Source organism: Parasteatoda tepidariorum, chromosome 6, assembly GCF_982258835.1.
Source record: "Parasteatoda tepidariorum strain Cologne lab strain chromosome 6, Ptep-v5.0, whole genome shotgun sequence".
Lineage (NCBI taxonomy): Eukaryota > Metazoa > Arthropoda > Arachnida > Araneae > Theridiidae > Parasteatoda > Parasteatoda tepidariorum.
This window is the reverse complement of record NC_141760.1, coordinates 33669207-33695955: the sequence shown is the minus strand read 5'-3', so window position 1 is coordinate 33695955 and position 26749 is coordinate 33669207. Positions and strand designations below refer to the sequence as shown.

At 29.6% G+C, this 26749-nt stretch overlaps 1 long non-coding RNA gene across 1 annotated transcript in view; it reads left to right on the top strand.

Moving 5' to 3' along the window:
• Window positions 1-24946, top strand: part of LOC147807766 (uncharacterized) — a 92995-nt gene extending 68049 nt beyond the window's left edge. Inside the window, exons 2-3 of the long non-coding RNA XR_015434572.1 lie at window positions 21073-21163; window positions 22488-24946. This is a non-coding gene — a long non-coding RNA (uncharacterized LOC147807766). The remainder of the gene's footprint in view (window positions 1-21072; window positions 21164-22487) is intronic.
• The last annotated feature ends 1803 nt before the right edge of the window (window positions 24947-26749 follow it).

Below are 26749 nucleotides of genomic sequence, written 5' to 3'. Positions count from 1 at the left end.
ATTAATAAACTCACATTAACATGTGAGTGTTTAAATCAAATAAATTTCTTATAAGAGAAAAAAATAAGCTAAAACTATAAAGACAGATGATATATTATTATTTTTTAATATAAAAGACCATCATTGATCAATTCCAGATAAAAAAAAAAAAGAATTGATAGCAAAGTAATCAACTGCGAAAATTATATTTTATGGCCAGCATCCATGAAGGACGTTTAAAGCTGTCATTTATGTTGTAGTCTGTTCTTAGCAGCATCATTAAAATAGAAGAAAAAAAATTGTATTTATTGTCAATTCTATAATATAATTGTTTTTTGATTTTTGCATCCTAAATGAATATTAAAATGTGTTATAAAGCATTAAAAAACAATAAAGACATTATTCTCTTTTAAAAAGAAAGGCAATAATAAATAAATATAATGGATAAATAAGCTGAATTATGAATTTTTTACTCAATAGTATAATACAAAAATAGCAAAACCTAATAACTGAACATTTTTTCTTTAATCACAAATTTTATCTCACACCCCCAACGTCACATTTAATTGCATTAATTTAAAAAGCAAATGATTTTCAATAAGTGTTATTTTAAAAATAAGAATATGAAACTTATTTTAAGCAAAGAGAATTCCAAAGTTATGAAGTATTTTTAATTTAATTTAATTGATTATTTTTAATGAATGTAGTAAATATGCAATATAAGATCATAAAGTTTTTTTTTTCAATCTACTTATCACTTATTTGATTTCCTACTGACTTAATAAGAAATATGCTGTTGTAATAACGTGAAAAAAGTGCTATTTGTAGAAATTTATAAATAGCGAAAGTTAATCCATATATATACGCATACATATAACTTAAGAATTTTACTTGTAGAATTTATTTTGGCGATATTTACCAGGATTCGTCCCCCTTCTTTTTTTCTCTCTGTATTTATCAGTTACTCTATTGGTTCCACCGTGATGATACAACAACTTCATGGTATAAGCCACTTTGCGTTTCTATAGAAGCCCAGATATGCATGCATCCTAGTAGTCTTGGAATTTATTTTTTCAAATAAGATACTTTAGTGATCATTGATGCGAATTAATAATAGAAACATCCACAATTTGATCCAAAATAAGGCGACTACGACATTTTAAAACTAAAAAAGTCAACACTTGTAAATGAGCCGCAATGGCTCAGGGGATAGAGCGTTCGCGTTCCAATGAGGTGAACCGGGGTTCGATCCCGGAGATGGCTGGTGGATACGAATTCCACTGACCACAGTGCTGACGTGAAATATCCTCAGTGGTAGACGGATCATAGGTTAGAGTCCCCTTTCCGTCAGGCTAACCGTGGGAGGTTCTCGTGGTCTTCCTCTCCATGTAACGCAAATGCGGGTTAGTTCCATCAAAAAGTCCTCCACGAAGGCAAATGTCCCCCAATATTTGATAAAGGAGCTTCCTTGTCTTCTGGGTTGGGTTCAAAATTACTAGGCTACGTAGTTGAACATTAGTAGTCGTAAACCCAAAAAAATTGGGTCAGCTGTTCAACGACAGTTATAATAAATAAAGTAATAATAAAAAATAAAAAAACACTTGTAAATATCAGATTAGTTCATTTATAAATGCTTTGCATTCTAGTCATAAAGGTACTTTTTAGATCACTACAAAACCTGCTCATTCGCCACAATTGTTTTACATGGGTTAAATGCCACGACTTTATTTCCAATCACAAGTTTTAACTATACATGCGATTCTCTTGGTTTTCGGTTGCAAAATGTGTACTTTGATGTTTCGTACTTGATACAGTATGCTTGATTTTAAATGATTTAGGCTAAAATCATGCACACATAATTGTATCTTAAAATTTGCAACATTTAAAAAATAGTCTCAATATTCAATGATATTGTAATGTTTGGTGCCACAAAGTAAGCATTCCTCAAAAAGTGCAAATAGTGGCTATAATAAACATTTTATTCTTGCGAAATTATTTTGAGTATTTGACACCATACATAAAAAGCACTATATTTATATTGGCATCAGCAACAATTATTAATGTAAGGTTTTAATTAGCAGTTCAATCTGTCTTAGTAATCTTTAAAAAACACCATTTTCCGAACAAATACTGAACTTAAAAAAATAATTTTTGCTTTTAAAAGTATAGATATCGTTCGAATTCTTGTCATGTTCGAAATAACATTATATCATAACTTCATTAGATGTTTTCGCAATTCATTTTCGTTTATTTACTTCGAATCGTCTTTGAAATGCTTTGCGAATTCCCTAGTCAATAAATTCTCTCTTGAAAAACATCGAGAGCAAAACAAGGACGGCATTAGTTTGAGAAAATATATTATTTTTTAGAAGCTCTATCTATATTTCGCTTTTCGGTAGGATAAACAAAAATACGTTTATTTTTTTAAAAAGAAAATACTGAACCTAATAATTTGTTTATTAAGTACAATGCTTTTTAAAAGAAAATAAATGTGTTTTTGTTATCGAAGAAAGTGCTCTCCAGAAATGAATTCGAATGTATTTCATGAATATCTAAACGAAAAATACCGACTTGTTAGGAATTTTCTGAAAAATAATTCCCATCAATAGAAAAAAGCATGGTTTGATATTGAATTGTTGTTTCAATATGCTTGATTAAAACAATTTTAAACAACGCAAAAATGTGTCTAATTCACATCATGAAGATTGAGAAATGCGTAGCACCCATGACCAACAAATGTCATCATATGTTGCTAAAAGCGCCTTTCCATTCTGGACTGACTTTTCATAATGTTTTATTCCTTTAAGTCATCATAATTTATGTTTTTTAATGATTACACCGGGAAACAATTTTTCTGTTTTGTTTACTGTTGTGTAAGATTTTTTTTAACGGATCTCCTGAAATTTTCAAGTCGCTGATTTCAAATTTGCAATCGGTTTGTCTCTCTAAGCTAGTTCTGTTCCGAATTCGTCGAAAAAACGGTATATTTATTCGAAAAAGTATGTTTTTGCGTCTGATTTCGTAATTTAAATTATCATCTATAATGATTAATTAGCATATTTGAGGTCATCCCTCGAACCATTAAGATTGTGATAAGAACGCGATGATCCAATTATTGAATCAAAAGTTGTCCTGGATGGTCCGTTTTATATTTTGAGCACTGAACCACAACTATTCTAGTTATAGCCTAAACTCGATTATGTTTTATATAGATAGATATAAGCAATGGTAAATAAATGAAGTAGTATTTCCCGCCCACAAATAAACTGATAAAAAAATATTTCAACCCCCACCCTTTTTTTTATTGTGGCTACTATGGTGCATGGTGTAACTAAATTAAATTTTTCTTATAACTTAAATTCAACATTTTGCGAGAGTTTTAAATTTAAATAATTGTAACTCAAAATCAGAAGTAGAACTATATATTTTCTATCTATACTACAAATGCCAACTGCGTGCCTTAATCAGCATCAATCAATGGTTCTCCCTACTGTGTAGCTACATTACGCACGAAATTAAGACACTTGTTCCAGTTATGTGCATGTAGTCTAATTTACGCTATACCTTAGAGCACATATTGTAATTGACAAGAGAACTAGCGGCAAACTCACCAATATCAACGTCATCGAGAAATTAAGACGCGTTAATTGATTGTGGCTTTTGTACTGCTATGTTTACTCTTAGTGTATTAACCCTTTCGCGCCGACTGTCACAAATACGTGACAGCAAAAAACCGTATCAATCAGGGTAAGAAGATAAAACTGGTAATCAAAGTATTTCTTTAGCAGTTTATTTGTAGGCGGAGTTATAATCGTTTGATTTATTTAATTCACCATTACTTTGTTCAAAATAAAACTATTTAATTATACTTTGAATTAACATTGATTATATATATGATTAAACTAACAATAATTAAAATAAAAGCAAAGTAAGTCTGTCAAATTAGTAACGACTACATTTAAGTTACCGTTTTTTATTTAATTGCAACTTAATTCTGATTTTGTACGAATGCTTTTCTGAATCACCCGTCCCCAAGGGGTTAAGCTCAATTTCTTTCTAAAATAGTCTAGTAAATTTTAATTCTATATTTCTTTCATAATTAATGTTACACTTTCGTTCCACTTCATGGATTTTAAGTCTCATCTCTTTTATCTTGTAAAATTTAAGAAAGTATTCAACAAAAAAAATTTAAGTATTAAGTCGAATTACTTGTTAGCTAAAAAGAAATTTTGGGGTCGTGGTAGCTTAGCGGTTAGAGAATCAACTCCGGTCCGGAGGGGAAGGGGTTATCTACAATTTCTGTGAGACCCACCGATTTCATGCGATATACTTGCTTGCAAAATCTGTGGAATCAAAAGTCCCGTGGTCGGTTGCTGAGCAGTACCATGAGTACAGAAATCTCGAAACAATTTCCTTCCCGTTCTGATCTATGTCTAAATTAAAGAAGTGGTCTTTCGAAAGAGTGGTGCTGCCATCTATCAGTGGGGTTCTGAGCAAAGACATACTTTCACCCTTGCGGTGTCCTCTTGTCAAACTAAAGGCGTATCTTCCTGACCTAATTCGCAAAAAGTCAATGGCTGACGAGTTTGGCTTGTTAAAGTGTGATTTGAAATAATAACAATGACAGAAAGAAATATATAATTAAAATAACTCATACGGATTATTATAAAAATCAAGCAATGCATTTAAAATCCAACATTTACCATTTCTACTTTTAGAGAATAGATTTAGAGAAACATTTGTCTAACTATTGAGGAGAAATTGTCAAATTGATATCAATTGAATTGTCAAACGGTAGTTTATGTTGATTAATTAAATCAATGTAAATTAATTGACTCTCTAACACTTCTTCCATTTCAGTAGCCGGTGGCATCCCTGGTTTCGGAGTATTCACTCACTATTATCAGCCTTTTCTCTTATAAACCGGATATTTTTTGTATTATTTCTTTGTTGAAATCTTAATGATTTATGGAAAAAGGCCTGTTTTCGGTCTCATGAATCCGGTTATTAACTATAGTACAGTTTTTAGTTTCAGTGTATTTTTTTAAGCCTGTAAATTGCTAAATGTATAAAATATTCTTATTTTTCGTAACGGTACTTTTCTCATTATTACCAAATATGAGTTCGGTGGGTAAACGGTTAAAAACTTTATCGCGTGATTATTATGGGTCATTTATATATGTGCTTATTTCTTTGTATGTCTTGGTGGTTGAATTAGTTTTAAATCGCATTCATTAAATCAAATATCGAAGCCAGGGTTGTCACGGCGACTGAAAATGGAAAAAGTGATTCCTACTCTAAGCTACTGACTAATAAAACTCAAAATTTTATTAAAAGATATTAAAATTAACAACTTTTTCTAGTTTAGTTTTTTCAGTTTATTATTGGACGTATTTGTTTTTATTTTTTTTTAAATATAAATATCTTAAATAGTAAAAGTGGTAGTTACAACTGAATAATTAAAAAGATGATAAATAAATGAAAATTAATAGAATTTCTACCCCTTTTTGCATTTTTAGCCGCCCGTGGCATCCCTGCAAAACATACATTTTACAACAACTAATAAAAGTAAGTTAAAAACGCAAAAGTTTGTAGTATTTTGTCTGTATTTTGTAAAAGTTTGTAAGTTTGTCTGTATTTTGTGTTTTAAAAATTACAAACAAAATTCTCATAGTGCGGTATTCTCCCTAAAATATTCACGTGGCGTAATTTTGTAAACAAAATGTACTTTGTAAAATTTGTACTTATTTATATTCATAACGGGATCAATTAAATTATGTTTTATTTTCGTTATCCAGTAACAAACATTTCGTCTCCTTCAGCAAAATGCGTTTCAAAAGGAATTTCTTTCAGTTCATTAATCTTCGAGGAAAAGAAACCGAATACTTGATTAGGAAAAAGAAACACCCCAAAAAAGCAAATGTTATTTTTTTTCTAATGAAAAGGATGCAATTTTTTTTCCTCTCCCAAATCAGCAGATGATACAGTTTTTTGATATCAGGTAAACAATAAATCCTCGGAAAAATCACTAAGACATTTTTTTTTACAATTTATTCTTTTTCCCTTGCTTAATTTCAGATTTTTTATGAACTCTGTGTACGTAACTGTGCTTTCAAAGGCCCACTTAAATAATTAAAACTGTATCAAAAATTATTTCATAAAATGCGATTCTTCTTTCTCAAAAATTATTATGTAACAGGGTCAAAACAATCAATTACATGTATGGAAATCTGATATCTATGAGAATACTCTCTAACTACCATGTAATTTCCGTAGTTTCTGAAAATAATTTTCTTATTGTTTATTCCACTTTCTCAACAACAAAAAAAGTTACTGATTTTTCCTTCTTTTGGTTCTCAGGAAGGTAACATTCAAGCCACCATAGTCACAAATGTTTAACAAAATGTTCAGAAAATGCTTTAAAAAAATTTTTTACCAAAAATTTCTCAAGCACACTGTTTTACGCTTGCAATTAACCTTGCATCCATCATCTTGGTCTTTCATCCATTTGAATGCCTTGTTTCGTTTCCATTTTTCTTTCTTTTTGATAACTGCTTGAATTATTAGTAGAAATGTTAGCATCCATTTTTCTGCTTAGGTCAATATCGCACTGGTCAATTGTTGGGTCCATCGTTTTGATCCCCGGCACATGGTAAGAGAAGGCTAAAAAAAAAAAATTTTTTTATGAAGTATGGGTGTCATTACCCCAAAAAATACTTAATAAGTAAGAGAGAAAAACTCCATACTCATATCCTTACTTTTGTTATTATATATAACACAAATAGAAATAAAAAACGTAGCAAATACTACTCTGGGCTTCACGGTTTAAAGTTGCTAAGGTACTCAAATTGCTTACTTTACAGTCACTTTACAAATGAATTATTTTCACACATAAACCATCATTAAAGTGAAACACTTCTGTCCCAATCTTAAAAGCAATGTAGGTTATTTACAAAGCATTCGCAAATCAAGGAGTAACTGTTTTCAGCTGCCCAAATGTTGTTGTTTTTTGGAAAATCGCGTTAAAGTTACCCCAGTGGGTAAACTAACTCCATTTGACGGTACTATTACATCATATATCCTACTATTATCAATTATTCATAAGACCCTATTTCAAAGTGATTTTATTTATAAATCATTGATATAATTGTATGAAAAGTAAAAATTTTTGTAATTAGTTATTAAATGTCAACTTTCTAAAAATCTAATTTCTTGCAGATTTGCGAATTTCAAGACGAGCTGAATTTTTATTCCATTTTGTTGACACTCTAATGCTATATGCATATTAAGCTTTTTCTCTCAAAGGCTGCTCTCCAGGGCTGCCAACTACTACGCTTTTTGAAAAATATTTCATAGAGTTTTAGACAAACCAAAAACTAAAGCTTTCAGAATATTGGACTATTTTAAAAGCCTCACCGCGGAAAAATCGGAAAAAAGTAGCTTTTTATTTGAAGTGTAGTGGTAGCTTTTTATATGAAATATATTACATAAAATTAGCCTTTTATATGAACTCACACGTATTATATGAACTCACACAAAACTCATTTTCGGGTAACATTGCATACTCTCATCACCATGCAATCCTTAAAAATGTCTTTTTTATGGAAAAAAAAGGGGGGAAAGATATAGCATTAGTGCTTAAGCTGATTGTAGATGATTTCTTATTTGAATATCACATTAGTTTTAAAGATGTATTGCAAATGAATGATTTAATCCTTTCAATACGGCGAAAAATCAGCAGGGGTGAAAGCGAGACAGAAAAGAGGAAAGGCTGATAGTAAAACCATTTCAGTTATCGATAGTTTTAAGGAGGAGTTTACTTATTCTTTTTTTAAATTTTTCAACAATATCTACTTTATCTTGGAAAAGAAGCAGTTTTATATATATGCCAGAATTATAAAAGAAATCTTGATAGTTACAGATATTTCATTTTTTTCGAAAAAAATGCTGGAATGAAATGTTTTACGTACCAGGTTTTTCTCTTTTCCGTCTTGCTATATAAGGGCTTTCACCCATGGACTGGGACAGCACATGTCCCGTCCATAGAGTTGATATAGTAGGTAGAGGAACCAAGTCCGCTTTATTCCTTCCGAAAAGACACGCCACAGATAGCAAGCAAAGAGTTACAATCACGTGATGGAAAGAGTGCAATACTTGGCGCAGTATCACAAATGTTGGCGCACTAAGTTTTTAAACAGCTTTATTTCGATATTACCGATGCGCAAATAATCGGAGCATTTGAAAGAGAGAAAAAAAATATTTTCGTTAATCATATTTCTTTAATATTATTAAATGGGTTTTTAAAACATGAGGAGTTTTTTTTCTCTTAACAAATAATTTTTAATTAAAGTACTGCCTTTATTTAAAAAAATTCAGTAGTTCTCGTCTGTACCCTTAACACTATTCCTTAAAATTTATTCATTATATAAAAATAAAAAACGATATTCTGCATCACTTATATTTATTACTATATTCAGAAATTTTTTTTTTAAATGTTTTTATTGCAAAGACCTATTTTAAAAAAAAAAATTACTAATATATATTGTAATAACTATTGTTATTTTTTTTAAAAAAAATAATAACTTCGGTACAAAAATCAGGATTTTTTTTAAATCTACCAGGGCTTAAAATGTGAATTTGAAATTGTTGCCCTTCTTTTTTAATGAAACACAAGTTCGTTTAGAAAATTAATTTAATCTTTACGTTTTAAAAGTTTTATCACTGTTAGATAAAACAAATTGTAAAATTAAACAGATTGTCTGAAAAAAGTTCGATGCTTAGAAATAACGTTAATGTTGCAACACTTTTATCATTTTTATTTATGCTCACCAAGAGACTGCTCGAGAGGTAATATCAAATTTCGGGAAAAATAGCTTCGGGGAAAATAAAACCCGTTTTTAGTAGAACAGATTAGTTAGAAAACATATTTTTGATTAAATTTAATTACGTTTAGAATTTTATTTATATATTGAATACATTAAATTATTTATACAATAAAGATTATTTACATTATTAATTTAGAATTTTGACTTCTTTTCTTCCTGACACTTAAAATAGATATTTTCAAAAATAAACTGCTGTTGCATTTTAGCTTAATACTCAACAATTTGTCTAAATATGAAATAAAATTTTTATTCTAATATAAAAGTTTTCAGCTCCGAATAGAGAAAAATATAAGATTAAAAGCATTAAACTAATCAAAGAAAATAATAAAAGAGTTTAATTAGAAATTTTACTTTGTATTTCATGTACAATCTAGTTCCATAAATTACTAGGAAGTTTAAATTGTACACACAAAGAGACTAGTAGAAAAGCTTTCGAAATTTAAACAAAAAATACTTAAATAAAAGAGAAAGCAATTAGAATTTTTACTTTGTACTAAACGTAGATTGAAACTAATGACGAACTTATATTTAAAATATCTTACTTTTATTTGTGATAGAAATTGCAATTTATGCAACTTTTTATGAGGTAAATTTATGCAACTATTATAGGTCAATGTATATTTAATAATTTTTATACAGAAAACCAGTATCTTAAAAAGTAGCAGTTAAAAATATTTTACTTTACAAATAAAAGAACCATAATCATTTTATGGACATTGACAAAATTACAATGCCCATCCATAAAAAATGTAATTTTCTTAAAAATAGTAAATGCATTTAAAACTATATCTTTTAGCCTGCTGCAAATTAAATATATACAATCTAGATAAAGGTAAAAACAGTTGAAATTTTACAAGAAAGGTTCACGATGCTAAATCTTTGCACCACAGCCAGCTGTTAGCCTTGGCCGTCTGAGCAGTTTATTTCATACCAATGCATAACATGCGCTAATTTACTGCACTAATTTACTCCTATACAACTTATCCACTTCTATGTTATGTTTTCTAAATTTGTTGCACTAAATCAAACTAATTCTACGCTTTAATATACTAGTAAAATAAAGTATTTCCAATAAAGCAACTATTTTTAAATAAAAAGAAGATAAACAAGTACTTAATGATTATATTAAATATACCTTAATTTATTTTCTAAATAGTACATAATTTGTATTCATTTTATGTATAGTAACAGAATTATATAATTTTATTAAAAATTAACACTAAAACTACTATACACTATTTTATATTTAAATACTAAAAATATTTCATAGAATTTAATTATTCATCAAACATATAAGAATATACAAATAATTTGGTTTTTAAGCATTCCTATGTAATTTAAAAAACACAACTTCTTATGTACCATATTTTTTATTTAAATATATATATTATATTTAAAGGAAACATTTTAGAGCAAGATAAATATTGGGTTTTAGTAATCAAGAGGTAAAGATATACAAAATCTTTAGAATATACAGAAATGATATCGACATTTAAAGAGAACAAAAACAAAACCGAAAGTTTACTCAACTGTTCCTTGGCGCTAAAGTATCTCGCCAAGGAAGCCAACAAAGCTTTGCAGCTATTTCAGCTAAAAATAGAATATATATTGAAATATACTTAAACATTATAAATTTAAAGTTTAAGAAACAATAAAAACTTATGTTAAATGCAAAAAAAGTGAGCAAAAACGTACGTAATTGATTATTAAAGCAAATAAAACATGATTATCAGAGCATGATTGAGTATCTTAAAAATTTTAAAATCTATTTTAAAATAGAAAAAGTGAAAAAAAATGTCGCCCTTTCTTGTAAAAAGTTATCGGACAGTCCCTAGAAAACTTCTCCGTGCAGCAAAATGCTCAGGACTTTTGTACCATTCTTATTTCTGAATTCAAAAGACAGACAGTTAATTGCATCAGACGATCGCAATGCTAAACGAATGGACGGGAATCGAAGCGGTCTCAGTGAACGGCAAGTTTGGGCTACAGTCACGTGACTTTATCTTGTCCACGGGTCGGGGGTTATTCTACTCTCTCTACCCAGTATTTCAACTCTATGGTCCCGTCCGGTGCGAAAGGGTTAAGGACGAAACATCGCAACTTATATTTTAACATATTTCGGTGAATTTCTGTTTCATCGAAATAACTTAAAAAATGATATAACTGTTTTTACCTTTGAGTAAAAATTGTCCGTGAGAATACAAGACGTTTGGTGGTTATTTTATTAACTACATATAAGTTATAATTTGACACCTAAGTGATCCATTATATGAAGCAGCAGTTGACATTTAAACACATAAACTTAAATAAACAATAGTTATATAAGAATCATTGATGAATTCAGCAATTGCTAACATATATTAATTAAAAAAAAACGCTAAAAAAATCTTAAAATAAATAGTACTACTAACAAAAGTCCCAATATCCTGGCAAAACAAATTTGAACTCTAAATAGTATGCTTTATTTTTTATTTTTTTTAAATCGTTAGTAATTTCTATTTTTATAATGTAAACTGCTGTTTGTAGAAAATGCAACACCATGAAGGAATCATCAGAATCAAATGAAATTCGCAGCAAATGTCAATTATAGGATATTATGCAAATTAATAAAGTTTCAGAGCCATCGCGCGTGCGTGGCGCGCGCAGCGCCCTCTGAATTGATGCTGAAAGCGTATAAATAAAGTGCTGTAGCGGGACGTTGAAAATAGTCTATGATTATTTGTTAGTGGCAAACGTTTAGTGAGACCTGAGTATGCCTCCACGACGGAAGAATAAGAAATTCAAGCAACTTACGGAGTTTGAACGAGGGAGGATAATCGGCCTTCGAGAAGGAGGATTTTCCTATCGCGCAATAGCAGCTCGTATGCAGCGGAACAGTTCCACAGTGATGCGAGTTTGGAAGCAGTGGACCGACGAGCACCGAACAACTCGAAAAACAGGCACGGGACGACAGAAGGTGACGTCAGAGCGCGATGATCGACACCTGCTCCGCATCGCGGTGAATGATCGCACAGCTTCCTCCAGGCAGCTGGCAGCACATTGGTCTACTGCTACAGGTGTACAATTGTCGGCTTCGTCAATTCGTCGTCGTCTGCTGCGCCGTGGATTGCGTGCAAGGGTGCCATTATACAGGATTCCCCTCACGGCGGATCATCGACGGCTGCGTCGACAGTGGGCTCTTGAGCACAGAGACTGGCGAGCTGATTGGCACCAAGTTGTCTTTTCAGATGAATCACGCTTCAATTTGTGGACCCATGATGGCCGTGTTCGTGTTAGACGTTATGCCGGTCAACGCTGCCTTCCTGAGTGTATTATTGAACGACATAGTGGTCGAACACCCGGAGTTATGGTCTGGGGTGCGATTTCGTATCATGGACGATCCAATTTGATACGAATTGAGGGTAATCTCAATAGCAACAGATACGTCCGTGAAGTGCTACAGCCCGAAGTCGTTCCTTTCCTTCAAGGCATCCCTGGAGCTATCTTTCAGCAGGATAATGCACGCCCACATGTTGCGCGGACTGTTAGAGACTTCTGTTCAGCACAACGCATGCAACTTCTTCCTTGGCCTGCTTATTCGCCGGATATGTCGCCTATTGAGCACGTGTGGGATATGGTTGGTCGGCGTCTCACTCGTGATCCGCGTCCTGCAGTTTCCAAAGACGAACTTTGGTTGCACATACAAGCGATATGGAATTCTCTTCCTCAAGCAGATATTCAACATCTGTTTGACTCCATGCCACGTCGTATAGCAGCATTTATTGCAGCGCGTGGTGGCTGCACCAAATACTGATTTCGGACGCTTAATTTGTTTCTTTTGTTTTGAAAATTTCATCATTTATTTGTATCAGTACAAGTCGTTTCTGCATTAAATTTCATTTGATTCTGATGATTCTTTCATGGTGTTGCATTTTCTACAAACAGCAGTTTATGTAGTGCAGACGAAAACTTAAATTCAAAACATTAATTAAATTCCAATTAATCTTATATTTTTTCTAAAAAAATTTAAACTTACATCTTTACAAAATAGGATTATTTATAAAGATTTTAAAAATCGGAACTAATTCAAATTATTAGTTTTTAGTCAAAAGGGTTAGCAATAAAATTGAAAAGAATTTTAACATAATACGTTTATTTTTAATCTTAATCCTACTCTAAATCAATTTCTTCTTTAAAATAAATACCTTTTTTTTTAATAAAGAAATTTTTCATTCGTTGAAGCATTTGTTATTTTTAAGAGACAAGTTTCGTGGTACTTCTAACAAAATCAGGTGCAAAGACATTAATTCACAACTGCTATTAAACAAAGAATTTTTTTTTTCTCCGAATTAATTAGATTTTCAAGTTTAAAAAATTGATTTATTTTTCTAATATGACAGCTTTTTTTTTAGCTAGAATATTGATGAAGCGAAAGATTGTTTTTGATTCAACAATAAGTATAAATCATATTTGCTTTGATGTTGTCATAAAAATAAAATATAAACAGGTGAAAATAACTGAAATTACCGTTTTTATTGACATGAATAAATTAAATAAAAATTATCATTTTTAATTCAATGCTAACGATAGTCTGTTATTATTTTTGTTTTATTATGAAAACGATTTCTAGATTTTTTGGGTTTACGACTACTAATGATCAACTCCGTAGCCTTGTAATTTTTAACCCGATCCAGAAGACAAGGACACTCCTGTATCAAGTATCGGGAGAAATTTGCCTTAAGAGAGGACGTTTTTATGGAACTAACCCGCATTTGCGTTACATGGAGAGGAAAACCTCCCACGGTTAGCCTGACAGCAAGGGAACTCTAACCCATGATCCCTCAACCACTGAGAATATTTTATGTCAGCACTGTGGTCGGTGCGAGCCGGATGCGGCTATTGCTGAACCAGCTATTGCTAGGATTCGAACACAGTTCGCCTCACTGGAAGGAGATCGGGAGCCATCACAGCTCTTAAAATAACATAATTTCCTTATTTTCGATTTAAAAAAATTACTTTAGAAACAAATTTTTATAACTCGAAGATTAACCAATTAAGCGCCTACATTCCCGCTAATTTTTTTTATGAGGAATAAAGTCTAATAATTAAAATATTAAACTCTTGAAATTTATCTTAGAGTTACAAGAAATTAATTTTCACTATAATCTTTGATAACATAAATATGTTTATTTATTTATTGTTCCATATGCATTAGCAGGTTTGTGTACTTAATAATAAGAACGGTATATAAGCCATTGTCACGTTGAAATACAGATAGCACAATTTAGAGAAGGATAGCACAAAGATACATCCAGTGTGTTGCGGGATGCGTTCCCGCAACCTCCACGCAGTTGTGAAACGTTTATCGGAACGAAGTCACAGCGTTGCTGAGAAGACCTAAATCTGAACTCTATATTTAAGAACGACCTATAAACCTCCACACCGCACCGCTGTGAAGCGTTTACTGGAAAGGTGTCACAGCGCTGCTGGAGAACTCAAATCTATATAATCTCAATAATAAGAACGGTATACAAGCCCTTGTCACGTTGAAGAACAGATAGCACAATTTAGAGAAGGACAGCTCAAAGATACATCATGGTGGGATTCGTGCCCGCAATTTCTCCGCCGCTTTGAAGTGTTTAACGGAACTGTGTCACAGTGCTACTGGGGAACACAAACATAAATTTGCATAGCTGCCGTTTTTTGGACTTTCTGACTTCTTCTTAACATATCTTTTTAATGGTAATGATATAACGATTGATTTTATAAATGTATGCAATAAACAATTTTGTAGTTTCAAAGAATATTGCTAGGAATTTCATATATACTTTTTAAAATTACTTATAAGTAATAAAGGTAAAAATCATTACAAATAAACTTTTAAACAGTATATTATTAACTTTTAAACAGTATATGTAATATTTACATTATTATAATACATTTCTGTACATATTATACAAATTTTATAATTCTAATGCAGATATTTTTATAATCTTAGCATAACTAAAACATAAATTTAAACCAGACATAACTAAAACGAAAACTATTTTATCTATTACTAGTTATCAGAGAAAATAACTGCCCAATTATTAATTAAGTAAATATTTTATCTCTTTTATATACCAACTATTTAGAAATACGTGATGTATTCAATTTTGGAATTCGTTTTACTGAGTTTTCTATGAGTTAAATTTTGTTCAAACTATTATTTAGCCTTGATATCATTTATCTCTAGGTCTTCAATTTCCCATTGATGTCAACTGTAATTTGATAAAGCTGTCACTAGGCGAAAATCTTCGCTTACTCCCATCATGGAGTTCATTGAATCGAAATGATAAATTCACTTATCGCAGCTCTATATAAGAGTAATTAAGACAGTTGTAAATTAAATTTAATAAAGTTCTGATGTCGAGTTAATAGTATCTACCATAAAAAAAAGTAATAATGACTGAAGTTTCTTAAACAGCAGGTGAGTTTAGAAAAGGGGGGAAAGAGTGAACAGGTAATAAAATTAAATATTTAATCTGTTGTTACTAATAAAAAAAAGTTAGTAAAATTACAATTTATCTATTTTAGTCTAAACTCAGTCTTGTGGAAATAATCTCAATAGTGTTTAATTTAGTTTATATCAAATCCTAATTAATGCATATGAACAACTTCTTCGTTGCAATGACAGATTTTTCTTAATTGTATAAAGTAGTACCAAGCGTAACGCTTTATCAATTGATTTATGAATTTTATTAACAAGGATAGACGATGTAAATACATCCAAACAAATCCAGGGGTTTTACAGAAATATGGAAACACTTCGATACTGACTTGATGAAAACAATCTTTCTTTTCTCCGAAACACGAGCCCGCTTCCTACCAACCAAGCCATTCCGGCCAAATTTAAAATTTTTATATCTTGATATTTTTTACCACATTTTTTCATGATTATTAGTCGTTATATAATAATATTGCATACTACAATGTTCACATTATTTTTAATAGCCATTTAAAGTATTCAGTTCAAAAGTTTAAAATGTATGTATTTGTATAATATCGTAATCCACAAAGGCGTAAAAAAAATTCTTTTTAAAAAAATTTTGCTATAGTGAAAACGTTCTTTTCAATTTTAATGTATAGTAGTAAAATTTCATTTTTTGGTAATTATTTCAAAAGTTTCCAGCGTGCCATGTGTTATAAATGAAAGAACAGAAGTAGAAGTTAAAACTTTAAGCCACTCCAAAAAGAACTCAAAAACAGTTTATGGTTAGAGATAAATTATGAATATCATTAATAAACTAGAAGGCCGGCCCTAATCCTTAACATTTCATCTTCACTTTTAAGGCATATATATATATATATATATATATATATATATATACATATATGTAATAACAGGGCTACAACCCTGTTATCAGTGTTGTATTTAGCTTGAAATAATGCAGTCTTAAGCCATCAGACGTTCTAAACAGGTTTATTTAAAGGTAGGCTGGCATTGATAACAGTTCACGTCCCCACTCCTGCAAAGGAGGGGGAGTGGACAAGACTTCTGACAATTCCGGAACAGCTTATCAGGATCAAATCATGATGAAAAGGACACGCAAAACTATGCGTTCTTACGTTTTATACCAACACAGATTTGAGGTAAAAAGGCACTCCTTGTAACCTTACGCATTAAGGAAAATCATTTACTGCTTCCTTATATGGAAGTGAAAAAGGGAACGATTCTAAAAATAACTCTTCCCTTGAAATATAAATCTATTTATATTTCAATGGTATGTTTTCAGCCTTGAATTCCCAAAATAGAATCTCTCTACGCTTATTCCTTAACAAAGACATTTTATGAAAACGAAAGAGTTTTAATTTTTTTATTAATACAAAAGTATTTAATTTTTGTATAACATCCCCCCCAAAAAAAATTTTTGGTAAGCCAAAAAAAAAAATTAGAATACTTTAAATTTAAAATTTTTAGGTTGGTACGACTGTTCCTTTTTCCCCCACTACAAACAACATTTTTTCAATTATGTGATGAAGAAAAAAACAATTTTTTACAATGACAAAAATATGAAAAACATGATTATGCAAATTATCTGTTTAGTCAATTAAACAGAAAGAAAAATTTAACATATTCATAAAACTAATCTACTAAAATTTTCAAAAAATTTTTCACACAAAAATATACAAAATTTTTATGGAAACGAACTAGACAACAAGCGTCATTTATTCAAAATTTAAGATTCTGTGTCGTTAAATGATTTGTTACTTGATGAAATATAACTTTTCAACTAAAATTTTCAAAAAATTTTTCACACAAAAATATTTAACATTTGTGGTTTGTGATATTTCCTAAGCTTTGATACATGTACTTTTTCAAAATTTTGCTTACTTAAATTTCTTTTTATTTTTGTTTTTGTAATCAGTTTCTTGGTCATTCTTTCTATTTCCTATTTTTCCTTTTATTTTTTGTCTTTGTTATTGTTACCCTTTACATATTTTTTCGTCGATATTCACCTGATAATGAACGCATCCATTACCTAGATCTATCTTCGAATCATTTGAACTTTTTGGACATTCTTTCTTTCTATTTTTTGATGTTTACTTTTACTGAAACATCCTTAACATTCATTTTTTCGATGCTTATTTTTTTGAAACATCATTCTTTTCTTTTTTCGATGTTTACTTTTTTTTAAACATCTTTTTCACCATTTTTAACCTTAACATTTTGAGAATTCTGCTGTTTAATGTGCAAAGATAAGTTGTCACTCTTAGAATTAGCAGAAATGATCAGTCTCTTACCAAATAGATTAACAACTGGCCCGACACAGTCAATAAACAAACAAAAATCCCTGCAAGTCTACAACCCTACTAAAGCATATGGTAAATCAGTATCAAGCATAAAAAACTTAGCTGAGTTAACAATTTCGCCTATTTTAAGGGGAAAAGTAAAAGAATTACAAATTTCTTTAAGTTTGTTTGAAAATTCTTCATCGTTAGGTTCAAAAGAAAATTCAGAAAAATTTAGAATTTTGTTACGGTTTAATCTAGAAAAATCATTTGGAAACAAAAGTTTAAATAATAACTTAATTTTGTTTGCCGTCACTAATTTAATTGACGTGTGAATCACATTTATTTCCTTTAAAAACATTTTAGATGCATGATAAATACAATACTATATCATAATTTTATATAAAAAAAATATATAAACACAAGAAATACAATCTAACTCTTAATAATACTCTATTCCATTATTCAAAATAAAATATTTAGATTACTACTCATATCTAATATTACTAAAATATTTATTCATAACATTGAGAAAGAAAAAAAAATGAGAGAGAAAATATATATATATATATATCTACAGTCAATCCTTTCCATTTGTCACACTTTTCTTTTGACCTTCATCTACTTTTCGTTGATGAGAGACACAAAATATATCATTTTTCTTTTTCTCTTCGCAACTTGAGTAGTAAGACTTGTAGGATCACTCGGTGTCGAATCAATACCATGGATGATTTTTCTTCCAACTTAGAGGCACTGTGGAATTATAGGGTCATCGGATGGGATACTTTCACTAGTTTCAGGAGACAATCTCCAGCCATCGTCCTTCCTTCCATCTACATCAGCATTTCAGGCACGACGAGGTACAAGTATAGTACGGGTGGAAAATCGCCCTTCCTTCCTTCAACGTTTTTTTCACTGCCGATTTTTTTTCTCCCCTGATGGGATGGGCATTTTTCAACTTAGCAGTCAGCCGGACTACGTTACGCTTAGTTTCTGCGAGATAAAAATGGGTAAACTTCCTCCGCAAGTATTTATCCTGGCGTCTTGTAATAACAGGGCTACAACCCTGTTATCAGTGTTGTATTTAGCTTGAAATAATGCAGTCTTAAGCCATCAGACGTTCTAAACAGGTTTATTTAAAGGTGGGCTGGTATTGATAACAGTTCACGTCCCCACTCCTGAAAAGGAGGGGGAGTGAACAAGACTTCTGACAATTCCGGAACAGCTTATCAGGATCAAATCATGATGAAAAGGACACGCAAAACTATGCGTTCTCACGTTTTATACCAACACAGATTTGAGGTAAAAAGGCACACTTCGTACATTCCTTGTAACCTTACGCATTAAGGAAAATCATTTACTGCTTCCTTATATGGAAGTGAAAAAGGGAACGATTCTAAAAATAACTCTTCCCTTGAAATATAAATTTATTTATATTTCAATGGTATGTTTTCAGCCTTGAATTCCCAAAATAGAATCTCTCTACGCTTATTCCTTAACAAAGACATTTTATGAAAACGAAAGAGTTTTCATTCTTTTATTAATACAAAAGTATTTAATTTTTGTATTACATATATATATATATAAAGTTTCCACTATAATGTTAGAGCATATAAGAAGGCGGTGTGTTTTTTTTTTCTTTCTTTCTTTCTTTCTTAATGCTTAGCAAAATAGCAACACTAAATGGTTTTAGCTTCCATGTTAGAGCAAAAAGCTTAACTACTAGATTGATCAGTTCGTTTTCTTTTATTTATTTTAATTGAATTTTATTAATTTTAATTGATTTCTTTGTAATCATTTTGTTATTTGTTCAATTTTAGAAGTTAATTCTTTAAGGATATTGTGTGTTAATGAAGACAAAAGTACATTTTGCAAAGTAAATTATGAATAATTTTAAATATTTAAATTTCTTACCATTTTTATTGTTCTTAAATTTATTTCAATGTTTCATAAAATACATAGTTATACTGATGATAGCACCATTAATCCTTTTAAACTATAGTAAAAGTGTTAATAATGCATATTTTTTTCTTTTATCTGTTTATATTCGAATTCAATTTATGACTGAATTAAATAAACAGAAGTAAATAAAATATGACGTATACACTTTTTACGTATAATGTAGCTAAAATCTAAAATAAAATATTTTAAACTATTAGAACATTTAATTCTACATAAATGCACAGTATGAAAAAATTTCATAAATCTAACGAATTCAAGCAATTATTCGCTTTTATAATTATTCGAAATTATAAGCTTTATTCATAAATTTTCATTGAAATCAAGTAAATAATTCTAACTTTAGAACTAATCATTCAGAAAAGTATTTAATTCATTAATGCTATAAATTCAATCATTGTTCTTGATACAATCGTAAAGAAATAAGCAAACATTTGACGGAATAAATTATTACCATAGAGTGTCCATAAGTTTTCTTTGGTGGCTCAAGAGCCCATTGTGTTAGAAGAAACTTACAAAAAAGCGTTGTGATAGTTAATGGCTTTTAACGTTTAATTTGTGCCTTATAGCTGAGCCTTTTTGCGTTTTTTTTTTTTTTTTTGTCCTTTTATTGAAATAATTGCACGAGGCTAAAAAAAATTTTTGTAGCTGAGTGGTCAGTAAATTGTGATTCTCTGAACACAATGCAATATTTTTTTGCGATTCTTCTACCTTACAGCTCATAAAAATCTCTTAAGATCAAGTGGGGGTAATTATGACCAGCACCATTTTAAAAAAAATCATCCTCAGTAAAAATTTTAAAAAAATATGTTTTGTCAATTTTAATGTGTGTATTTTATTTCACGCACCTTTCAATAGTTGTTAAATAAATATATTGAGTTAATATTCAAATAACTCCAAAAGACTACACAAATGTTTGAAAAACAGTTTGGGCCCAAGTTGATTCAAAGTGATTTCATTCAGAAAATTTTTGCGGTAAGGCAAAATGGTTTATAGTCTATAACTAAGCCTATTGTGCTTTTTACCTCTTTAGTTTATTATTTTCTGTCTGTATTAAATATTATAATCTAAAACCATATTGTCAAAATTTTCTCCTTTTTTACGAAAGTGGGGTAATTGTGACCATTTTTAATGCCAACTCATAATTAACCCTAAATTTATCAAAAATTAATTTAAGCTTCATCGAGAAAAATACAAATAATATACTATAACTATTTATAGTCTATAATTATAAAAATGAATTAAAAGTATGGTATTTAAATTTATCAAATATTACTTAATTTATCCATATTCAAAACAAATTCAACAAACAAAAACAATTGTCGTCCGTGTTAAAATAAGAAGTATAAATAAGAAGTCTTCAAAATACTTTTAATATTCCAATTTGTCAGTTGTCTGATCACTGCTCAAAATGAAAATAACAAATAAAGAGCTTTAAACAATTTAGCTATATATTTGCTCTTCCCAGAATGTTAATGTAGTTTCTTAATATTTTCAGACGACAATGAACCAAGTCTGTGGATGTACGCCATGATCAGCGTAGGATCTGTATTTGTTGTATTCGTCGTGATTACCCTATACCTCATGTGGTGAGTGAGTTATCAATCCTTCTAAAATACAGAATATCATGAATTCAAATTAAATTATTTTAAACTCTTCATATGAATGTGATCATTGCATTTTACAAAATCAGAAATTGACAAATAGTTTAAAAGTTATTATGGATCATTTGATTCGAATTCGCACTTGATACATACTATTTTAAAGAATTGCTAAGCTTGAATTCAGTAGGGAAGCGTATTTAAGTCAATAGGGAAACATTTTCAATGTTTCGTACCATATTGACAAAAATGTCACACTTTGTAACTCAGGTGAAGCTCTTTTTTAATAGTTTTTTTTAATCTTGGATTTATGTGAATAAAATTCCGTTAAAATTTTAATACTGGGTAGTCACTCACACAACGTTTTGAAGTAATAAAAAACTTACTTACTCACAACAAGATATAAAAAGTTTTAATGGTAACCATTATAACTTTGGTCAGATTTTTATTCTGCAAAGTGTCTCAAAAATGCTATGTTTTTTTTCTGAAAAAACGCATAGATACTTCCCCCCCCCCCGTTTTATTTTGATTCAAGCATGCAAAAAGAATCTATGAAACTTAATGTGAAATTCGTAAGCTACTATTTATAATCGATTGATCCACATCACTATATTTACTATTATCGATGGCAATGATGCCACTGACAAACTTCAAGTGTAAAAAATGGAGATCAGCAAAAATCTATTAAATTTGATCAATACTAGCAACTTTTTTAGTTTGCTATTAAAAGACTTGCAAAGATTTGATCTGGTCTGTTTGGTCTAGCTGCGCTCCTGAGGCCAATAATGGCCCTTTTCCCATTCATCCTGTGATGAGAACATAAGCAAAAACAATAGACAGATTACATAAAATGCAACAAATAATGGTACATGTTACGGTAGAGAAAAAGAATGGCACTTTGCCATGGCAAAAAGTAACAAATAATTGAATGTATAGAAAAGTTCAAGACATCTTTACAAGTAGGGAAACGAAAATTACACGAAGGAAAAATATTTACAAAAGTTGGGAAGAGTTAACAAATATTCGTAATGAATAACGTAAAGAACTTTAAAAAAACTTCATTAACAAAAAAAGTCGGTTTGAGTGTGAATAATTTATAATGTATATCAAAGTGGTAGTTACGATTGAATAATTTAATAAATAAAATATGAATTGAGTTCTTATCACTTCTTACATCTTTTGCGAAAGTCATTAATTAATTCAAGATATAGCACTTAATTATTATATACAATAAAATAGTGTATTGAAGCATTTTTGCAAAATATTTTCCATAAAATAAGCCTCAATTAATATTATTTTATTGCTTTTACAGTCATTCGGCCATCAGACAAGTGGGTGAACAGGAAATAGCGTCTCGGGCGACAACCTCCAGAGTTGGTACTGCCTACAGAACTTCACACAGTGCATAATGATGTTTTCATTTTTCTTTTTTGCATTTAAAATGTACAGTACTCTCGAATTATACTATCGTTCATATGTTGTTTTTTTCTTCTTCATCATTAAGTACATTAAGACTCATCTGTTATCTTATTTTATCATCATTAGAAATACTGTAATTTAATTGCTATTTTATATTTTCTTTTTTAAATATAATGCAATTCATTTGTTATTTTATCATATATATCAAATCATGTCAAGTCATGCTTTTTGTACGATCGCAGAAATGAAACTGTGATTTCTCTACTTAACAAACACGTATGTACCATTTTACTTTGCCTGAAAATATTGTAAAATTTTTAGCGTTACTATCGATATTAGCTTATAGTTAGTAAAGATTTTGTAAAAAAAAAAATCTATTTCGAGCAGCCGTTTATTTGATTTATACATGTAGAAAACAAAAACTATTTCGAAAATAAAATATTTAAAGTGATTTTTGTATGCATAATGTTCACAATACAATGTTAACAATAACTTGTGTCTCAAAAAATCTATAAGCAAGTTTGAGGGCATTAATAAATAATTTTACAATAAAACATAAGTAGTAAGTTAAACAGGGGATGATACTTTTTTTAAATTTTCTTAATAGTTTTTAAGTATTGTAAATTATTAAACGAAAATTATTTAACTGGAATTACAAAATAGTGTACTAATGTATAATTAGTATAAAAGATAATTCCGTGCAACAATTTTAAACATTATTATTTAGTTTCTAATGTAGGATATAATCTATAAAGGAAACTCAATTTCTGAATTGTAAAATTAATGTACCATAAAAATATCCCCACATACCATAAAAAAATTCCCATAAAATATTAATTTGAAAAGATCATAAATTCTTAAAATGGTCCGAAAATGTGCCGACAAAATTTATAAAACAAGAAAAATTGAGGTATTTGGTCCAAAAACAAAATGCCCCAGTTTGTTAATCGTATAAAAAGGCAAAAAATATTAATGTTTGTAAAGTTCAGGGTAAAAGTTTTCGAATTTTACAATTTTTAATTTTTATAGTTATTTAAATGTACAAATGATAAAATTTCAATCCCTGCTTTTTTTTCTTAAATTGGATACATTCTGCTTTTTTTTTCTCTTCTCTAAAACCCTAATTGAAGTCTGAGAATCATATAAAGGATTCTCGTATTTATTCCGCAAATTAGACCTTTGTATAATCGATAAAAAATCAGTATAATCCCTGAAAAATAAAAGGACATCTCATTTTTATTATCAAAGTTGCAAAGTTCTTACTTTCTACAATATTTAAAGTGCTTGTGTTAAGTAAAAACATGAACTTAAACATAGTATGATTAACAGTTGTCTTACTCGCATTTAAATAACGTTATCTTTCGTAACTGCTACTAAGATTTAAAACATAATAGAGTTATGAATTAAAAAACTAATGTTAGAAGCATTAAATGAACAACCACTTTAAATATTTAAAAAAAAATTCTATTAAAATAATAATGATTTCAGCATATCGTTCTTATTGATTATTTTCCAATTGTATATATCTATTATATTTTTATCTTATTTTTATTCAATTTGGGTTGATTATCGTGCGTTGTAAAGACATTATGTATATATTATATTTAACCCAGACCTTCCTTAATAATATCGATCATCATAATCTTCATGATTATTTTATTTTATATTGTTTATGATTATATTATCCATTAATTGTACTCCATGCCACTCAACATTTCTTGATTGTCCATGTCACACGAACCCCCTCTCGATTTTTTGGTGCTGAGCACCCCCTCTTCCTCCCATCTCCATTCCTCCTCATCAACGATTTATTACTACAGATGAATCGGTTAATGCCGTTTCGCTGCAGCACACCGAGATTTATGTGATTTCTACCATTCAGCATATCGCTCGAAATGCAAATTGTAATTCAAGAACAGATTAGATGCCTTTTATAAATTATTCGTAAATAATTTACAAAAAAATTCAAATTTACAAAATTCTTCAATTAATTTTAAATAAACCACCTTTCAGTTTTAAATTTTTTTTTAATGATTAACATTGATTCCTTATAAACTAAATTTATATATTTACAACAAAAGAAACTGATTCAATTGATTATTTGTTTGGGGAAAAAACTCCGGATAAAAAGAGAATGCCATCATTCTTTCATGTTCAACACAAAATTTTAGTTACTAAAAATATATACAATGCGCATGCGCAAAACTAAAAATGGAACATCCTGAAAAGCTTTTGATCTAACAATCGGATCTTCACGTTTTGCGACTCAATCTTAATGATTTGAGAAAGTGATCTCAAATATAAATTTATTAGTGCATACAATATTTAAAGTTAGGAAATCAGACAAAAAAATACTTTCTCTGTACAAACATACTATTTTTTCGACGAATTCGAATTTCTGAATATAATATTTATTATTTTTCATTTATAATATTTATTATTGCAAATATTTATTACTTTATCTTATTTTATTTAATAGCGGTTAAAAGAATTTTGAATTGTAAGGTATACAATTTTTTAAGGTATACAATTTTAAATAAAGTAATTTTACATGACAAAATAAAAAATTTAAGCGAAATAGATCGAATTGTTTCCGAGAAATAGAATTTCAAATGTATGGATTTTTTAAAATTCGATTTCTCAGGAACTATTCGACCGACTTCACTCAAATTTTGTATTTAGCCGTATAAAATTACTTTCTTCAAAATAATGCAAAAAAGTGTATACCTTACAATTCAGAATTCTTTCAACCATTAATAAATTAAATAAGAAAAAATAATAAATATTTACTAAAAGTAATATTTTGCACAAAATTATCTTTGTATAAGGAAATTTCATAATTGAGTGTAAAAATTTTGTATTTCGCTTAAAAAATTTTTGAGATATGGAAAACAAAATTAACATTAAAGGGTCCAAGCTTTGAACAGCTCCCCTAATTAAACTATAGGAACTATATTTCCAGATTGCAGTTACACCCTATATTTTGGGATTCTGAAATTCGAATCCGTCGGATTAAAGAAAGTATATTTATTCAGAGAAAGTGCGTTTTTGTGCCTGATTTCCTTACTTAAAATTTTGCATGCTCTAACTAATTAGCATATTTGAGGTCACTCTCTCAAGATTGAGTCCTAGAACGCGAAGATCTGATCATTAGATCAAAAGTTATTCAGAGTGGTCCTTCCTTTTATTTCGCGCACTGTACATCTTTAAAACCATTTACGGGACACAAAAAAAATTTAACCCTAAATTTTAATCAGGAAAAGCAATAAACCATCACCTGCTCGGCTAAAGTAAAATGAGATTTGCATTGATTCTATATTTTTCAAAATGTCAAATGGTTGATTAAAAACCGCGCAATTTAGACGATAAAATCTAATAGGGGATTAGAAGTTTCTATTGTTGTCAAAAGCAAGTGGTAAAGTTTTCCAACAGAATTGCTACGATCTGGAAAAAAATCACGAACTATTAATCAAGTTTTCTCAAAGCAACTGAAAATAGTTTAAATTTAACTTCGTCTTGAGCAACATACACTACACTTGTTTAAGTTTTACACCCATATGTGAATCCTTCCTTAAAATTTTTTAAAAAAAATGTCTTACCTCTTCCATCACTTAAAAACAATTTTCGGACTGTTGCATTCCTAATTTTATCCCACAACCCCTGAAAGGTTAAAAAAAATTTTAAGTGGCTTCTTTGGTTCTCTTTTTTCCCTTTTTTCATTCCCTTTCACATGCTAAAATTTTATCGATTAAATATTAGTATATTTAAGAGTATGTGACTGATAAAAATATAACGATTATTTTAAAGCTTTTGATAACACATGTGTATGTAAAATATTTGTAATAAAATTTCTGATCTAATTTGTTTCATTCTGCCATTACTTAGCTTTTAGTTGCTAATTCTTTTTTCAATCTTTAGTAACGGAATCAAGAAATGAAAAATTGCTCTACTTTGTAAACAAATTTTTCTAGAGATAATAGCAAAATTTATGTTTTAATATATGGTTAATCATTTAGAAAATTAGAACGTGAATTCGACAATCACGACCCATGAAATAATTCAGTCGCATGCATAAAATGTTATTTTGTTTTTGTTCCAGCCATTCCATGGTGTGACTTTTAAGTGTTAGTAAATGTAAATCAAATTCAGTAAGCT